Genomic DNA, 18236 nt, shown 5'->3' on the forward strand with positions numbered 1-18236 from the left:
ATTAAAAAAAAAAAATAAAAAAAACTAATAATAATAAATAAGAAAAGTTAAATATAGTTTAACTGATGACATTTTCTAATCAAAATCAAAGAAACATTGGGTAAGGCCGACTATAGGATATCCTTAAACAATTTACATTAATAAGATTTGCGTCGATGTTTCGAAAGTCCTAGTATTGGAAAGATTTTGAACGCTCTTTTGGGTTGCATTAAACATATCAAAGTACTATCCACCACTGTAATGTTCTAGTGTAGTCCACTATAAAGTATACTCATACATACACATTTACTTATGTAAATATTACGAATAATTTTTATAAAAAATATTTTCTAAAATATGCATAATTTACACATCATATTTATATAACTAAATATATAAGTGTTTCTAGAAAGTGTTTAAAATTTACATATTATTTTCACATATTTTTCTTTACTGCAAATTATAAGAATTTCTTAAATAAATAAAATTGTGTATATTTTGTGTAAACATTTGTAAAAACTTAAATTAATAATAGTGATAATAATTGTTATCCATTTAGATCTTTAGGCATGTAAATGCACAATTTTTGAAATTCTTTTAGAATATTTACTAAAGTCCATATAGGAAATTTGTATAATTTTTAAATAAGATAATGAATATAAGTACTTTTCGGAATATCTCTAAGGTATCGTGGACTGTTAGAACACAATTTTATAGTGGATGAATTATATAAAGCTTAGAGATCAGCATGTATTGGCATAACAGATACTAAGTGACTTTATTCTATAATAAATCCAAAAAATACAGCTAGACCGTTATTGTGACTATTGTGTGCTGCTTCACGTGGAAAATTTTGGTGGGAAACTAATATAAAGGGATCTATGAAGGTATTATAGACCGATGTTTAGAAACTGAGTTTCCTAGATTCAATTCCTAAGAGTTTTTCAATCTGTATTCATGAGTTGTGAATAATATAGCTCCCAAGAATTTTGTATATAATTCGACGAAAGTTTGGCAATTACAAGTAGAATATTCCAGAGTTTCACTGTTGTCTCTACATGATCTGCATTCGACTGAATCCGTTCATCCAATTTTGTTCTGGCCGTTATCCCGTGTGTCCACCTAGAATACGTACCATCATACTAACCTCGAACTTGCTCATTCTTAGGAATCTACTCGCCTAGAATCTTATTGGTTCAACCCATCGTTTAATTATTCCGAATGGCCCTCTCTCTCTCTCTCTCTTCGTCGAAAAGTTATGCATTCGTCAGGTTAACTTTTTCGAGTATATTCGCTCTTTAGTTGCTGATTATAGATCAGCATGCATTGGCAGATACTGAGGGTCTTTATTCTATATCAAATCCGAAAAAATACGGCTAGACCATTATTGTGACTTTTGTGTGCACCTTCAGGTGGAAAATTTTGGTAAGAAAACTATATATAGGGATCTATAAAGGTATTATCGACCGATGTTTAGAAACTGAGTTTCCTAGATTTAATTCCTAAGAGTTTTTCAATCTGTGTTCGTGAGATATATTTTATAAGGAATTATAAAGCTCCCAAGATTTTTGGATCTAATTTAGATGAAAGTTTGGCAATCACAAGTAGAGTTGTTCCAGAGTTTCACTATTATCTCTACATGATCTACATTCGACTGAATCCGCTCGTACAATTTTGGTCTGTCCGTTATCCCGTGTGTCCACCTATAATACGTACTATCTCATACTAACCTCAGACTTGCTCATTCTGAGGAATCTACTCGTCTAGAATCTTTCTGGTTCAACCCATCGTTTAATTATTCCAAATGGTCCTCTCTCTTTTCATCGAAAAGTTATGCATTCGTCAGGTTAAATTTTTCGAGATCTCTTATCTTTAAAGCAAGTATATTCGCTCTTTAGCTGCTAATTAGAGTTCAACATGCATTGGCAGATACTGAGGGACTTTATTATATATCAAATCCGAAAAAATACAGCTAGACCGTTATTGTGCCTATTGTGTGCACCTTCCGGTGGAAAATTTTGGTGAGAAACCAATATTAAGGGATCTATGAAGGTATTACCGACCGATGTTTAGAAACTGAGTTTCCTAGATGTAATTCCTAAGAGTTTTTCAATCTGTGTTCGTGAGGTATGTTTTATAAGGAATTATAAAGCTCCCAAGATATTTGGATCTAATTTATATGAAAGTTTGGCAATCACAAGTAGAGTTGTTCCAGAGTTTCACTATTCTCTCTACATGATCTACATTCGACTGAATCCGCTAGTCTACCTAGAATATGTACCATCATACTAATCTTGAACTTGCTCATTCTAAAAAAGCTGCTCATCCTAGAATCTCGGTGGTTCAAGCCATCGTTTAACTATTCCAAATGGCCATCCCTCTCTCTCTTCGTCGAACAGTTTTGCATTCGTCAGGTTAACTTTTTGAGTTCCCTTACCTTTACGTGCTGTTTAGTGGCTGATTATTCACGAGTGACCTGGAACCCATTTACTTCTTGGATCAGCTAATGATATTTTAAAGTTCAAGATGTTCTTAGATTTAACCTTATAATAACTTTAACTCCTATTGTCGCCATATTTATTATAATCCCGTTTACATATTCCGTATATTTCTGTTTCTGGGTTTTTAATGTAATTTATTCCCAGTTCCAATGTTCCAATGTTCCCAATGTTCCACTTGACCATGATATTCTATCTGGGATCAGTGTTTCAAAGTTTCTGACCAGATGTCACATACCCTCCTATGTGGTATCTCCATTTTAACATTCGGTCAAGGATTACATCTAAATACTTAACTTTATCGGAAACCGGTATCTTCTTGCCAAGAAACAGGGTGGATTAGACTTTGGTATCACATAACTAAGTTTTTCAGGTTTGGGAATACACATTGCCCTTGTATCCTGTCATTTTATTGGCCTATGTGCGATAAATGTCGTAAAAATTTTTACTACTACTTTTTATGCAGCTGGTCTTCCTTCGTTCCCACCTTAGCTCCTTCTTCCTTCCTTTCTATCTTAGTTTGAGTACCTGCGCTTAGAAACAACTGCGGTAGTGAACTTTGAATATCTCTAACACGGTACGTCATGGACAGACGTACTTAATCGACTTCGAAAATGATTCTAAACCGTAGGCAAACTTTAGGTATAGGTCCATTCAATCCCAATTCTACCAAGTTCCCAATTTCGCAACTTTTAATGCAATTCCGGCAAGACTTTCCTTTTTCTGATTGAACTAAAATTTGGAAAACTAGACTACAGTGAGGAAATCATAATATCACTATTATTTACAATAATTTTTACTATAATAGTATTTGCATTTTTTTATTCCTATTAACGATAATTTCCTTTTGGGTTTAGTTTATTTAATTATTTTACTGTAGTAAAATAATCGAATAAAATTTACATGTGTAAATATTTATAAATAATAAACTCAAAAATCATAAAAAGAAAACACATTAAAATACATCCATAACTATGAAGCGTTAACATGAAGATAACAACACAATAGCTATAAAATTTACAATAAGACCGATATAAAAAATATTTAAATTAAAACAAAAACTTGAAAATTTTATTAAGGTTTGATTATAAATAAACTATTTAGTTGCAGTAAGAAAATTATGATGATTTGCATATTTAAAATTCATACAAAAGAAAACCAGTAAACAAATTTTTTTACTTTTTACAAAAATTAAACAGAAAATATGTATATTACATTTTATATTTGATATTTAGTTTAATATAGTTTGTGTAGAATAAAGATTATATTGCTCATTCATTACAATATTGGCAAAAATCCAATATTTTAGGTGCAGAATTATTGAAAACTAACCTTAAAAATGCACTGTATTTTTAAGCGAAAGTGTAAGAGCTTTCCCTCAATTTGCTTACACGATCTCTGATTGTTTTTATTTAGTTATTTAAATACGTGTGAAAGCAAGAGAACTTATGCATATGTATTTCTGAGTAGCAAATTAATAATTACCGTATTGAAGTAACAAATATTGCTATCGCAAATTTGTATATTTTTTCAATATAAACTTTGAATGTTTACTATGTTATTGGATTTCATGTTTTTGACATTTTACATGAATAATTTATAAATATTTATTGAAAATATTGCTTTTAATTGATTTTCTTTTCACCATATATTTTTTACTTGTAATAAACAACAAAAACAACAATAATATTAAAGTGACAAGAAAATGATAAAAATTAAACATCAACCACACCTTTATGAATATGATTAAATTATATTCATAATAAATCAATTTTAATCTTGAATATTAAAACAATTACATATAACAATTAGTAGAAATATGGGTGGTAGAGTACAATTATCTAATCAACTAACTAACTAACTAACTAACTACTAACTAACTAACTAACTAACTAACTAACTAACTAACTAACTAACTAACTAACTACTAACTAACTAACTAACTAACTAACTAACTAACTAACTAACTAACTAACTAACTAACTAACTAACTAACTAACTAACTAACTAACTAACTAACTAACTAACTAACTAACTAACTAACTAACTAACTAACTAACTAACTAACTAACTAACTAACTAACTAACTAACTAACTAACTAACTAACTACTAACTAACTAACTAACTAACTAACTACTAACTAACTACTAACTAACTAACTAACTAACTAACTAACTAACTAACTAACTAACTAACTAACTAACTAACTAACTAACTAACTAACTAACTAACTAACTAACTAACTAACTAACTAACTAACTAACTAACTAACTAACTAACTAACTAACTAACTAACTAACTAACTAACTAACTAACTAACTAACTAACTAACTAACTAACTAACTAACTAACTAACTAACTAACTAACTAACTAACTAACTAACTAACTAACTAACTAACTAACTAACTAACTAACTAACTAACTAACTAACTAACTAACTAACTAACTAACTAACTACTAACTAACTAACTAACTAACTAACTAACTAACTAACTAACTAACTAACTAACTACTAACTAACTAACTAACTAACTAACTAACTAACTAACTAACTAACTAACTAACTAACTAACTAACTAACTAACTAACTACTAACTAACTAACTAACTAACTAACTAACTAACTAACTAACTAACTAACTAACTAACTAACTAACTAACTAACTAACTAACTAACTAACTAACTAACTAACTACTAACTAACTAACTAACTAACTAACTACTAACTAACTAACTAACTAACTAACTACTAACTAACTAACTAACTAACTAACTAACTAACTAACTAACTAACTAACTAACTAACTAACTAACTAACTAACTAACTAACTAACTAACTAACTAACTAACTAACTAACTAACTAACTAACTAACTAACTAACTAACTAACTAACTAACTAACTAACTAACTAACTAACTAACTAACTAACTAACTAACTAACTAACTAACTAACTAACTAACTAACTAACTAACTAACTAACTAACTAACTAACTAACTAACTAACTAACTAACTAACTAACTAACTAACTAACTAACTAACTAACTAACTAACTAACTACTAACTAACTAACTAACTAACTAACTAACTAACTAACTAACTAACTAACTAACTACTAACTACTAACTAACTAACTAACTAACTAAACTAACTAACTAACTAACTAACTAACTAACTAACTAACTAACTAACTAACTAACTAACTAACTAACTAACTAACTAACTAACTAACTAACTAACTAACTAACTAACTAACTACTAACTAACTAACTAACTAACTAACTAACTAACTAACTAACTACTAACTAACTAACTAACTAACTACTAACTAACTAACTAACTAACTAACTAACTAACTAACTAACTAACTAACTACCTAACTAACTAACTAACTAACTAACTAACTAACTAACTAACTAACTACTAACTAACTAACTAACTACTAACTAACTAACTAACTAACTAACTAACTAACTACTAACTAAGACTAACTAACTAACGACTAACTACTAACTAACTAACTAACGTAACGAACTAACTAACTAACTACTAACTAACTAACTAACTACTAACTAACTAACTAACTAACTAACTAACTAACTAACTAACTAACTAACTAACTAACCTAACTAACTAACTACTAACTAACTAACTAACTAACTAACTAACTAACTAACTAACTAACTAACTACTAACTAACTAACTTAATGCTTAATTTAGCGAAGACCCCAGAGTTTAAAACTCCTCAGCCCGGCCGAAGGCCAGCTGTCCATGACACTTTTTTTAAAGGAATCCAAAACGCACCATACATCAAATTTGGGATAAAGTTCATGGATACTATGACACTTTTTGATGTGTCATAACGTCCATGGACATCATGACACTGGACATTAATACACTCTTTTTTGTTTACTTTAAGAAAAAAATCACTTGAAAAAAAATATTTTGCATTCAAATTTTATAAGTTTTAATACTTGGTTAATACACTTTTATATGCAATTGAAATTTGTGTAAATATTGAATTCCAAATAGAAGTTGTTCACTGTATACATCATATTATTTGAACTATATTAGTAACTAGAAAATTTTAATTTTGAAAGTGTAACTTTAGAGTCAAATTTCTCCTTTAGCAAAAATTTTGTAGGATTTTTGTATTTTTTATTTCTTAAGAGATTTTGCTCCAAAAAAATTAATTAAATTTTCAATTTACCTAATTTTTTATTTTGACAAAAAATTTATTTTTATCCTTTTTCTTAATAGAATTAAAATGTAGCTTTCTCCTTGAAATGTAAAGAAAATTTTCTCACCTGCATTTTTCTTTAACTAAGTGAAAAAAGTAACTAAGAATATCTGCAAATGTGATTCTTGCGTTTATCTAACATTTGCTAAGTATATTGCTGTTTCTTTAATTTAATTTGCAACTAGAAGCTTTATCCTTTTTTTGGTATTTGGGTAAAGATGTATTTAAAAAAAGTTTTACCAATTACTCTTGATGTTTTACATTTTGCTGTGGAGTTTTTTCGGTGTAGTTTAGGAAATAGCATGGTGTTCAAGAAAATTACTGCATTATTTACACACGTTTTCGTTTTTTTTTTTAGAATAACAAAAAAAGAAATGCAATTTTATCATTAATTTCTGTCATTCTCTATATTTTACGGTTTTTATAATATATTTTTTTTTTCCGAGTATGATGATAATATTTTAAAAACATATAAACAACAATAAAGGAATTCCAGTTATTTTTCTATTCACAACAAACAAAATTATAATTTTTATAGAAATCAAATTAAATAGATATCAACAATATTTTTAAAATTTTATTTAATTTTAATTGAAATTTTTAACTTTATAAATTTCTTCTTAAAAATATATATGAAAAACAACTTATGTCCTTTTGCCTTGTTGCCATAGTTTTGTAATTTTTCATTAGAAATGTTTGTTTTGTCACACTTTTTTATTATTATATTTTATTCATTAAAATTAATAAAATTTATTACAGATTTCTAGGAAAATTTATAAAATTCATGAATATCATTATTTTTTTCAACATAACGTATGTGTAATATTTAATATAAATAATTTTAATAATACTCATACGTCTGTGTGATTTTTTTTTGCGGTAATGTTCTTATAAAAACTAAACAATTTTTCATTTCGTAATTTCTATTATATTTTATGACTTTTCGACATGTTAAATTTCAATTATTTGAATTCCTCAGAATTCCTCACCATAATAAACTACAATAGAAAACATTTTCATTATAAGTTATGTTAAAAAACAATATAAAATTAAAAACCTTGAATAGAAGTATGAAATTAAAAATTTAATTAAATGGAAGAAAAGTGTTTGAGTCGCTTTGTAGACGCTAATTTTAGGAGTTTGAAACCAAGTATGAATTATATCATTAATGCAGCATGTCTTGAATAGTCACCTATCAGTAATTTCTTATATCCTACTATAGTGGGAAAGGTATTATGCGTTTGTACTGATGTTTGTAATGCATTAAAATATTAGTACTATATCCACCTTAAAGTATACCGATCGACTCAGAATCACTTTCATCATTAAGCATAATTTCAAATTCACTCTCACAACTTTTAAACAATTGTAATCAATGTATTTACAATTACAAAACAAAAAATCCCTTAATAATGAAAATAAGTCAACAGCTCACTTAAATTAAGTAACATTTTCAAACCCTATTTAAAACTTATTTACAATGTTCATGTTTTAATTTACAAAAATGAACAGGAAAAAAAAAAAACATTTTAAAATAAACAGTAACTAAATAAAAACATGATGAGGTTGCGTGAATTAACAAACGACAAAATAATAAGTCAGTCAACAAAGAGCAAACTTTTGTCCCCATCCAACTGATAGCCAAATTTAAAACGTAACCGTTTTAGCTTTAGCAAGAGTTCATACTAGCTGTTGGAATTTTAAACATTTAATTCAACCCACCACCTTCTACCACCATAAAGTTGCGTGTTATAAAACCCAAAAATTGTTTGCATTTTTTAACATAAACACAATTTATACATGTTGGTTCAAAAATTTATCGTATGTTATAATAATAACAATATATGTATAGTAGCAAAAACAACAACAACAGTAACGATAAAATTGTTAAAGAATGTTAAACATTTTTACTAATCTGGTCACAAATCAGCCAAGTGAAGTGGCAAAAAAGATTCTTACAGAAATATGTTTTAAAAATATGTATATTGTTGTAACACTTTTTAAAGCTTATAAAACAGTTTTGTTATTTTTTATGACATTTTCAATTGCTGTTGTGTTATAACTTTTCAAAACCAAAAATTTAAAAAATGTAGCAAAGGTAGCAACTTTCTACAAAATCTTGCTTAAAATAAGGCTAAACAACCAAAAAACAAAGAGTATAGGGAAAACATAACAATAAACTAAATTCATGATACAGGAACGAAAGAAAAATTTAAAAATCTTTTTTTTTTTTTTTTGTTCGACAAACTACAAATAAGTCACAAAAATTGCATGTCAGTCTTTATTGGAGTTTATGTGTTCCGTACACCAGAGAATTATAGTCAGCACAATCACTTGAGCTGGTAGGAAACAATAACGTAGGTTTCAATTACTCGGATTTGCTGAATTTAGTCTGAAATGATTTTGTTTGACTATAGTTATAGTTTGTGCATAAAAGCCGACAAATCGGTCGAGCACAGGATTAGCGTACGACAGTATTAAAGCCTAGCTGTAAATTGGCATCCTAAAAGTAGGCAATAGTTATTTGTAACTTATTTGAACATTGAAAGAGAAAGAAGAGGTATAATAATAACGCATTGAAAATTTAATAGCCGACTAACTAACTAACTAACTAACTAACTAACTAACTAACTACTAACTAACTAACTAACTAACTAACTAACTAACTAACTAACTAACTAACTAACTAACTAACTAACTAACTAACTAACTACTAACTAACTAACTAACTAACTAACTAACTAACTAACTAACTAACTAACTAACTAACTAACTAACTAACTAACTAACTAACTAACTAACTAACTAACTAACTAACTAACTAACTAACTAACTACTAACTAACTAACTAACTAACTAACTAACTAACTACTAACTAACTAACTAACTAACTAACTAACTAAACTAACTAACTACTAACTAACTAACTAACTAAACTAACTAACTAACTAACTAACTAACTAACTAACTAACTAACTAACTAACTAACTAACCTAACTAACTAACTAACTAACTACTAACTAACTAACTAACTAACTAACTACTAACTAACTAACTAAACTAACTACTAACTAACTAACTAACTACCTAACTAACTACTACTAACTAACCTACTACTAACTACTAACTACCTACTAACTAACTAACTAACTAACTACTAACTAACTACTACTAACTAACTAACTAACTACTAACTAACTAACTAAGAAAAATTCCCTTTTACATAAATTTTTTTTTGAAAACAATTTTCCGAAAAGTTATCTGTTTTTAAAAATGTATATTATGGTAGAAAATTTTCCAGAAAGTTTTCAAAAATTTATTATTTTTATAGAAACCCATAGAAAATGCTTATTTTTGTTCTATCAGGACGGATGCTTATTTTCATACTGTGATATCAATAATATCAGACATTCCCGATTATAATTTCATTGTCAAAGTTACATCATAACTTTCAAATTTGTATCCGTAAAACCAGTTACAAATTTTACCGCGCTTTTTTTGTAAGAACAGTCATGCGCTCTACCAGAAGGGGCTGTTTAGACTAAATTTCCTACAAAGGGGCAATGTTTTCATTTCTCACTAAAACAATTTGAGAACACTCGCTCACATCACACCAACTCTTCTCATAACAATAGCAAAACATCTGTTTTATGTTTTTCTTTCTCTTTGTATTTTCCCTGGAGATAGGAATACTTGTAATGCGATGGTTGTGTGATGTGAAGGTACCTTTCATTTTGGTTTTTCCACATTTAGTATGCGTGGCAAATTTCACTTGTTCACACACACGGGAAAAGTTGTAGAAAAAAACAATAAATAGAAAAAGAAAATCATATTGAAAATTTCTTTTTTTCGGAAACTTTAGCTGGCAACATTACGAAGATGTGCCTTCATACGAACGATAAAATCAACGAAAAGTAAATGTTTTGATTCAGTTTGTTGCGAGTTTTTAAACATAAACGGTTGTGGCTGAATAAAAATATAAAAAATGCGAGAAAAATGATGTTTTGAAAGAAAATTAGAAAAAAAAAAACAAAATTAATTTAAAGAAAATTTAAATAAAAAACTTAAAGATTTAAAATATTTTAAGAAAAATTAAAATACTTACAAAATCGAATATTTGTAAAAATTATTTAAAATACTAGTGAATAAAATTGTATATAAATTAACAGATTTTTAGTTTATAAAAATAATTTTTTTCATTGTATATGTATGTGTGTGTGTGTTTAAGTGTTGATAATAATAAATTACTAATTAATAAATTGCTCTCTCTAGCCTTAAATTGTTAAGTGTTAATAAAATTTTAATTAAAAGTATAACATAAAAAAATAACCACAATATTTAAATAAAATAAACATAAATTAGTTTTAATGCTTTTTTTTCGAAACTCAAAAATTGAAAAAAAAAAGAAAAATAAAAATATACCTATAAGAGTTTAATTGAAAAAAAGCTAAATATTTATTGCCAACAGTTGATTGATGGATTAATTTAATTAAAGCTTTTTTCTTTGAGCATAAATGAAAATTAATGTGTAAAATATGTGAGAGATTTAAAATAATTGATAAACGATGCTGTGAATTTTTTTTTCTAAAATGAAAGTTTATTTAAGCGTAAAAATAAGAATTGTGGAATAAATTTAGAAATTTTCTTTTAAGGATAATATATAGCTAGAGGTAAGTGTGCGCTTTATTATAATAAGTATTTTAAATTTGTTTAAGAAATTAAAAAATTTTGCATAAATGTGTTTGAAGAGAAAAAAAATTATACATATTAATCATACGTCACATATGTTAAGTAGAGATTTTTTAATAATCATACGCCCTGGTTGACAAAGAGATAAATAAGGTTTATGTTTAAATTAGTTAATTTAAAAATACAGTAGATAAGATTGTAAATAAATATCAGAGCTGAACTTTTTAACAAAGAAATTACACAGTGGGACAAAATAAATGAAAATTGAATACCTGAGAAGTGATACTATTCTGAAAGGTACATCTGAGTAGAACAAGAACAAGTAAAGTTGAATCTTAACGTGATATTAGAAAGCCATAGTATTTATTAATCCATTAGAAAAACCATGTCTGTTCATGAATAAAACGCAACTTTTAAGACTCCATTAGGAATTGACAACGTTATTGATAATTTTCTTAATACAAATTGTTTAAAAACTCTTTTCTGATATATGCTTTATATGGGGGGATAGGGTTAAATATGGGCCGATTCTCATAAAATTTGGTGAAATTATTAATGTTTATATAAAAACTATATAATTAAGACAATTATGGAATTAAAGTCATTTTCTGAAGAAGGTTTTGCATGGGGACTAAGGTCAAATACATTATTATTACTAGTTAATCTTAGATTCCATGGAATAAAATTAGACTTATCAAAGACAATTTTCCTTTTCAGGGGCAGTACTAATAATCGAAATTTGCTTGCAAATCATAAAAAAACATTCAAAATATCAAAAGAAGTATAAGTTTGAAAACTTTCTGATGATTAAATTTAAAGTTTTTATACAAGTATTTGATAATATTGAAAACATAAAGACTAAAGGATTAAACTTAATAGATATATAATATAGCGGATCTTTTATTAGAACAAAATTTACGAAAAGTTAAAAAATCATAATATAGAGATTTTTTTAAAATTAGAAATATAAAATTTGAGTTAATGTAAAATTTGAACGGATAAAGATATTGGAACAAAATTTTGAACATGTATAGATCCAAGTCTTTCTAAAATAATACCGTAACCAGTTCTTTCATTTCCATATACAAATACCGAAATTCTTAAAGTGGAAAAAATGTGTTCCAAAAATGAGTTTTTTTGATAAATGTGTCCACTGTGACGTTATTTACCCTGTAATGGTAAAAATACTAATATATAGCCATAAGAATCATATATGGCTATATAAATATGGAAGAGTTGTGGCGATCGATGCTTTCCATTTTTAAATTTTTTATTCAAATCAAAATATTTCTTTTTAAAATTGACCAACTTTATATAGGGACTGGTGGCGGCAGTGTCCGCTTAAATAAGCCAAATTTTATTTTACCTACTTCTACATTATGTTCTCTTTTCTGGATCATATAAAATTTGTATATCGTCCCGAAGAAAAATTTTTTTTCTATAAAAGAAAGAATATAGGGACTTTTTTGGGAAAACCAATAGGCGTTTTTTTACATTATGCAATTTTGAATGCGTCTAAATTTTTGTAGGGACTAGATAACTGTTAAGAAGTTTCTTTTTGTTTTCTTTAGAATTTTATCAGAAAACTAGAGGATATTTTAAAAATTTCACGACACTCTATAGGTCCGCCACATTTAAAAAAATAAAAATAGATGCGGAAAATTTAAGAATAACGAAAATTTAAAGCTAAATATCTTTTAAAGCAAATAATATAACTTACATTTGTAAGCATACATATGTAGATCTTCTCAAGGCGTAGTTATATTTAAATTTCAGCTCATTTTGACCATAAATAGATTTTTGGTGATTTTTTTTAAATTAATTAAAATTAGTCTCCCAGATTATCAAATTTGAGGGGCTACCCACTGGCCCCCATTCTGAATTCGATCACCTACAACTGTCAATCAAATCGAAAACACCTCCGCTACAAAAATTTGAAATTTCATTGTAATATATTTAATAGTTTCAAAGATACCGAATTATTTACAAAAATAAAAGTTTCTGAACCACTGTCAATATCTTTCTCAGACTAGCGGTAGCTGCGGTTTGAATTTTAAGGATTTCGTAGAAAACTATTTATTTGGTAATAATTTTGAAAATTAGCCTTAATTCTTTACTGTTATGTATTTTAAATAAAGCTTTTACAGAGCAATAAAATTCCAGACAATAAGAAAAATATATGTATCTGAAGTTTTAGTATAAACGAATAATATTAACCCATAAACTGTAAAGGTCAAAATCAAACTATACAATATTTGGAAACTTTATTGAAACCGTAGTACAATATTATTTAGTTTAAGTGAAATTGAGGAAAAATTTATTACAGAGTCCCATATTTATAATGACATTGAAACAAAAATCAAAATTAACCCTTAAACGTAAATATATATTCTTATAATTATATAGAATTTTCGTAATATATAAACAAACGATTCATGGCAGTCCGTCTGTGTGTTGAATAGGAGCTAAAGAAGAGAATATAGAACCTAAAGGGCATTAAAAATAAAGAATAGGATTTCACTTAGTTCCCATACAAGTGGCCGTCAAAATGCAGTTTTAACAGTCGTAAATTTGTTATTATACTGCAATCATGATGTATAAGTTATACACAGAAAAATTATAACGTAAAGTATGTCGAACATTGGGTCAGATATTCGACTCTTGCCCCTATAGGTATAGGAAACCCTTAAAAATAACTGTATTAACCCTTCATTCATTTTTATTATTTTATTTATTTCTCCTTTACTTTAAATCATTTTAATAATAATTTAAAACAAAAACCATGAAAAAAATCCTTTGACATGGCATATTTTTGCTCTTTATGTTTTTCTTAATTAACACATTTTTTTTTATTTGTAGATTTATTACAAAAGCCTTAAGCTAAACTAAAAGAATTTTATTTACATACAAAACCAAACCACATCACACATACACAACATTTTTATTTTATATTATTTAAATTCATAGAAACTTTGAAATAGTTGTTTGCCTCAATTAAGCAGAACAAAAACATTTTCCGGAAAAAAAAAATGATCGAATGTTTAAAATACATGCACGTATATATATATGAAAACATAAATTAGACTGGTTTCTAAAAAAATATTTATAATATTAAAGAATATTTAAGAAAATTAATTAATTATAAACAAAAATGCGATCTATAGTTGGATTTACATAGATGGACGGACGGACTGACAGGCGGATGGACGGACATTGGAGTCCATTGGTATACATATGTACGTATCTAAACGTGGGTGTAGGGTATAATATATAAAAAATTTCTAAAAGTCTATTTTATAACAATTTTTCTTCAGTTTCTTCAAAGAAACTGTAAAAAGTTTCTATAAATCTAATAAATTTTTGTTTGAGGAAGACCTAAAGAAACGATGCCAGTCTAATATTTGTAGCTCATGTTAAATTTGTTGTCAGATCACAACAGCATAAAACTAAATGTGTTGTAAACAAAAAAAAGTTTTCTCACTCCCTAATTAGTTTTCCAAGAAGAAAATACTGTTTGTTTGCTTTAACTTTAAATTAGTTTTTATTTAAGTTTTTGTATTTGTGTTAATTTTCGTTTATTAATTTAAGTAAATATTTTGACATTTTTCTAAAACAACAATAGTCATTTAAATTTCATAGAAATAAGTTGTTTCTCTAAAACAAAAATAGCTTTAACATATTTCAAAGACAAAGCTTAACATGCTGGTACTTGTGTAATAATGTTGTAGAAAAATTTACATAAAATTGATTTTTTAATTTAACAATTTTTTACGTTGTTTTTTATTTATTATGTATTTTATGTAACATAATTATTTAAAACAATTGCTTTTTAATTAAATTTTTTATAAACGTGTTAAAATTTTAATATGTAAGCGTATGATTAATATGATTAATGTTTAATATAATAATATTAATCATACGCATGTTGTGTTTCATAACCTTTGCTAGTTTTAATTGAATTTATAATTAATTAGTATTATTAATAATTTAGTGGCACACGGCAAAAAAGATTTTGTTTTTTTTTTTTTTTTTTTTGAAACTAAGTTAATACACTTTTAAAGTAAATACCAACTGATTTTCATTTTTCATAAACACCAACAACAAAGTTGGGGGCGGTATATTGATTTTGTCTTTCTGTTTGTTACACGAAATATTAATCGTAAACCCACAAAGTTAAATATATTCTAGAACCTTTAATATATTCTAAGATGATCTAGCTATATCCGTCTGTCTTTGTTTCTGTCTATCCGCCTGTTTGTCTCTTGAAACAACGATAAGTAGAGTGCGAAAGTAAGGTTTGGTACTGAAATGAGAAATATTGGTTCAGGTTCTCTCCAAGATCTTTCTCTAGTTAATTATTTTTCAATTATTTGCTTAATTAACTAAACAAGTTCTTAAAATTATAGTTTCTGAAATATTTCCAAATTTGTGGGCGTATGTTTAATAAATTTGTCACAAATTTATATTTTTCATACGTTCATTTGATTGTCATACAAAAAATTCTTGCACATTTATACACATTTTGCTTTGAATAAAAATTACATCAATAATAAAATTTTTCATTTTAAATTGTATTTGTAGACATTTGTATACATTAAATATTCTATTAAAGAAAAGTGGATTTGAATAGAAATGTTAATAATATTGTCTACTTATTTGTACAATAGCACAATTTTTGTGAAAATTTATAAAAACGAAGAGCAAAAATAAAAGTTTAAGAATATTTACTTACAGATGAAATTCTTTAAATAAAAATAAAGAAAGATTTAGCTTGAATAATAATATTGACAAAATGTATAAATATAGAATTTAAATTTAAAAAAAGTAATAGAGTTATTTTATTTTTACAAAATTTGAAGGATTGATTCATTTCCGAGAATAAATCGTTTTTATAGAATTCTTAAAAGGGTATTTCTGACTTGATTTCAGTGACTATCAGTAGTCTAGTCTATAGTCTAGTCTATAGTCTAGTCTATAGTCTAGTCTATAGTCTAGTCTATAGTCTAGTCTATAGTCTAGTCTATAGTCTAGTCTAGTCTAGTCTATAGTCTAGTCTATAGTCTAGTCTATAGTCTAGTCTATAGTCTAGTCTATAGTCTAGTCTATAGTCTAGTCTATAGTCTAGTCTATAGTCTAGTCTATAGTCTAGTCTATAGTCTAGTCTAGTCTATAGTCTAGTCTATAGTATAGTCTAGTCTATAGTCTAGTCTAGTCTATAGTCTAGTCTAGTCTATAGTCTAGTCTAGTCTATAGTCTAGTCTAGTCTAGTCTATAGTCTAGTCTAGTCTATAGTCTAGTCTAGTCTATAGTCTAGTCTAGTCTATAGTCTAGTCTAGTCTATAGTCTAGTCTAGTCTATAGTCTAGTCTAGTCTAGTCTATAGTCTAGTCTAGTCTATAGTCTAGTCTATAGTCTAGTCTATAGTCTAGTCTAGTCTATAGTCTAGTCTATAGTCTAGTCTATAGTCTAGTCTATAGTCTAGTCTATAGTCTAGTCTATAGTCTAGTCTATAGTCTAGTCTATAGTCTAGTCTATAGTCTAGTCTATAGTCTAGTCTATAGTCTAGTCTATAGTCTAGTCTATAGTCTAGTCTATAGTCTAGTCTATAGTCTAGTCTATAGTCTAGTCTATAGTCTAGTCTATAGTCTAGTCTATAGTCTAGTCTATAGTCTAGTCTATAGTCTAGTCTATAGTCTAGTCTATAGTCTAGTCTATAGTCTAGTCTATAGTCTAGTCTATAGTCTAGTCTATAGTCTAGTCTATAGTCTAGTCTATAGTCTAGTCTATAGTCTAGTCTATAGTCTAGTCTATAGTCTAGTCTATAGTCTAGTCTATAGTCTAGTCTATAGTCTAGTCTATAGTCTAGTCTATAGTCTAGTCTATAGTCTAGTCTATAGTCTAGTCTATAGTCTAGTCTATAGTCTAGTCTATAGTCTAGTCTATAGTCTAGTCTATAGTCTAGTCTATAGTCTAGTCTATAGTCTAGTCTATAGTCTAGTCTATAGTCTAGTCTATAGTCTAGTCTATAGTCTAGTCTATAGTCTAGTCTATAGTCTAGTCTAGTCTATAGTCTAGTCTATAGTCTAGTCTATAGTCTAGTCTATAGTCTAGTCTATAGTCTAGTCTATAGTCTAGTCTATAGTCTAGTCTATAGTCTAGTCTATAGTCTAGTCTATAGTCTAGTCTATAGTCTAGTCTATAGTCTAGTCTATAGTCTAGTCTATAGTCTAGTCTATAGTCTAGTCTATAGTCTAGTCTATAGTCTAGTCTATAGTCTAGTCTATAGTCTAGTCTATAGTCTAGTCTATAGTCTAGTCTATAGTCTAGTCTATAGTCTAGTCTATAGTCTAGTCTATAGTCTAGTCTATAGTCTAGTCTATAGTCTAGTCTATCGTCTAGTCTATAGTCTAGTCTATAGTCTAGTCTATAGTCTAGTCTTAGTCTAGTCTATAGTCTAGCTAAGTCTAGTCTATAGTCTAGTCTATAGTCTAGTCCTAGTCCTAAGTCTATAGTTCGTCTATAGTCTAGTCTATAGTCTAGTCTATAGTCTAGTCTATAGTCTAGTCTATAGTCTAGTCTATAGTCTAGTCTATAGTCTAGTCTATAGTCTAGTCTATAGTCTAGTCTATAGTCTAGTCTATAGTCTAGTCTATAGTCTAGTCTATAGTCTAGTCTATAGTCTAGTCTATAGTCTAGTCTATAGTTCTAGTCTATAGTCTAGTCTATAGTCTAGTCTATAGTCCTAGTCTATAGTCTAGTCTATAGTCTAGTCTATAGTCTAGTCTATAGTCTAGTCTATAGTAGTCTATAGTCTAGTTATAGTCTAGTCT

This window comes from Lucilia sericata, unplaced genomic scaffold (genome assembly GCF_015586225.1).
Source record: "Lucilia sericata isolate MDLA Ls3-8-SP2 unplaced genomic scaffold, ASM1558622v1 Contig001096F_arrow, whole genome shotgun sequence".
NCBI lineage: Eukaryota > Metazoa > Arthropoda > Insecta > Diptera > Calliphoridae > Lucilia > Lucilia sericata.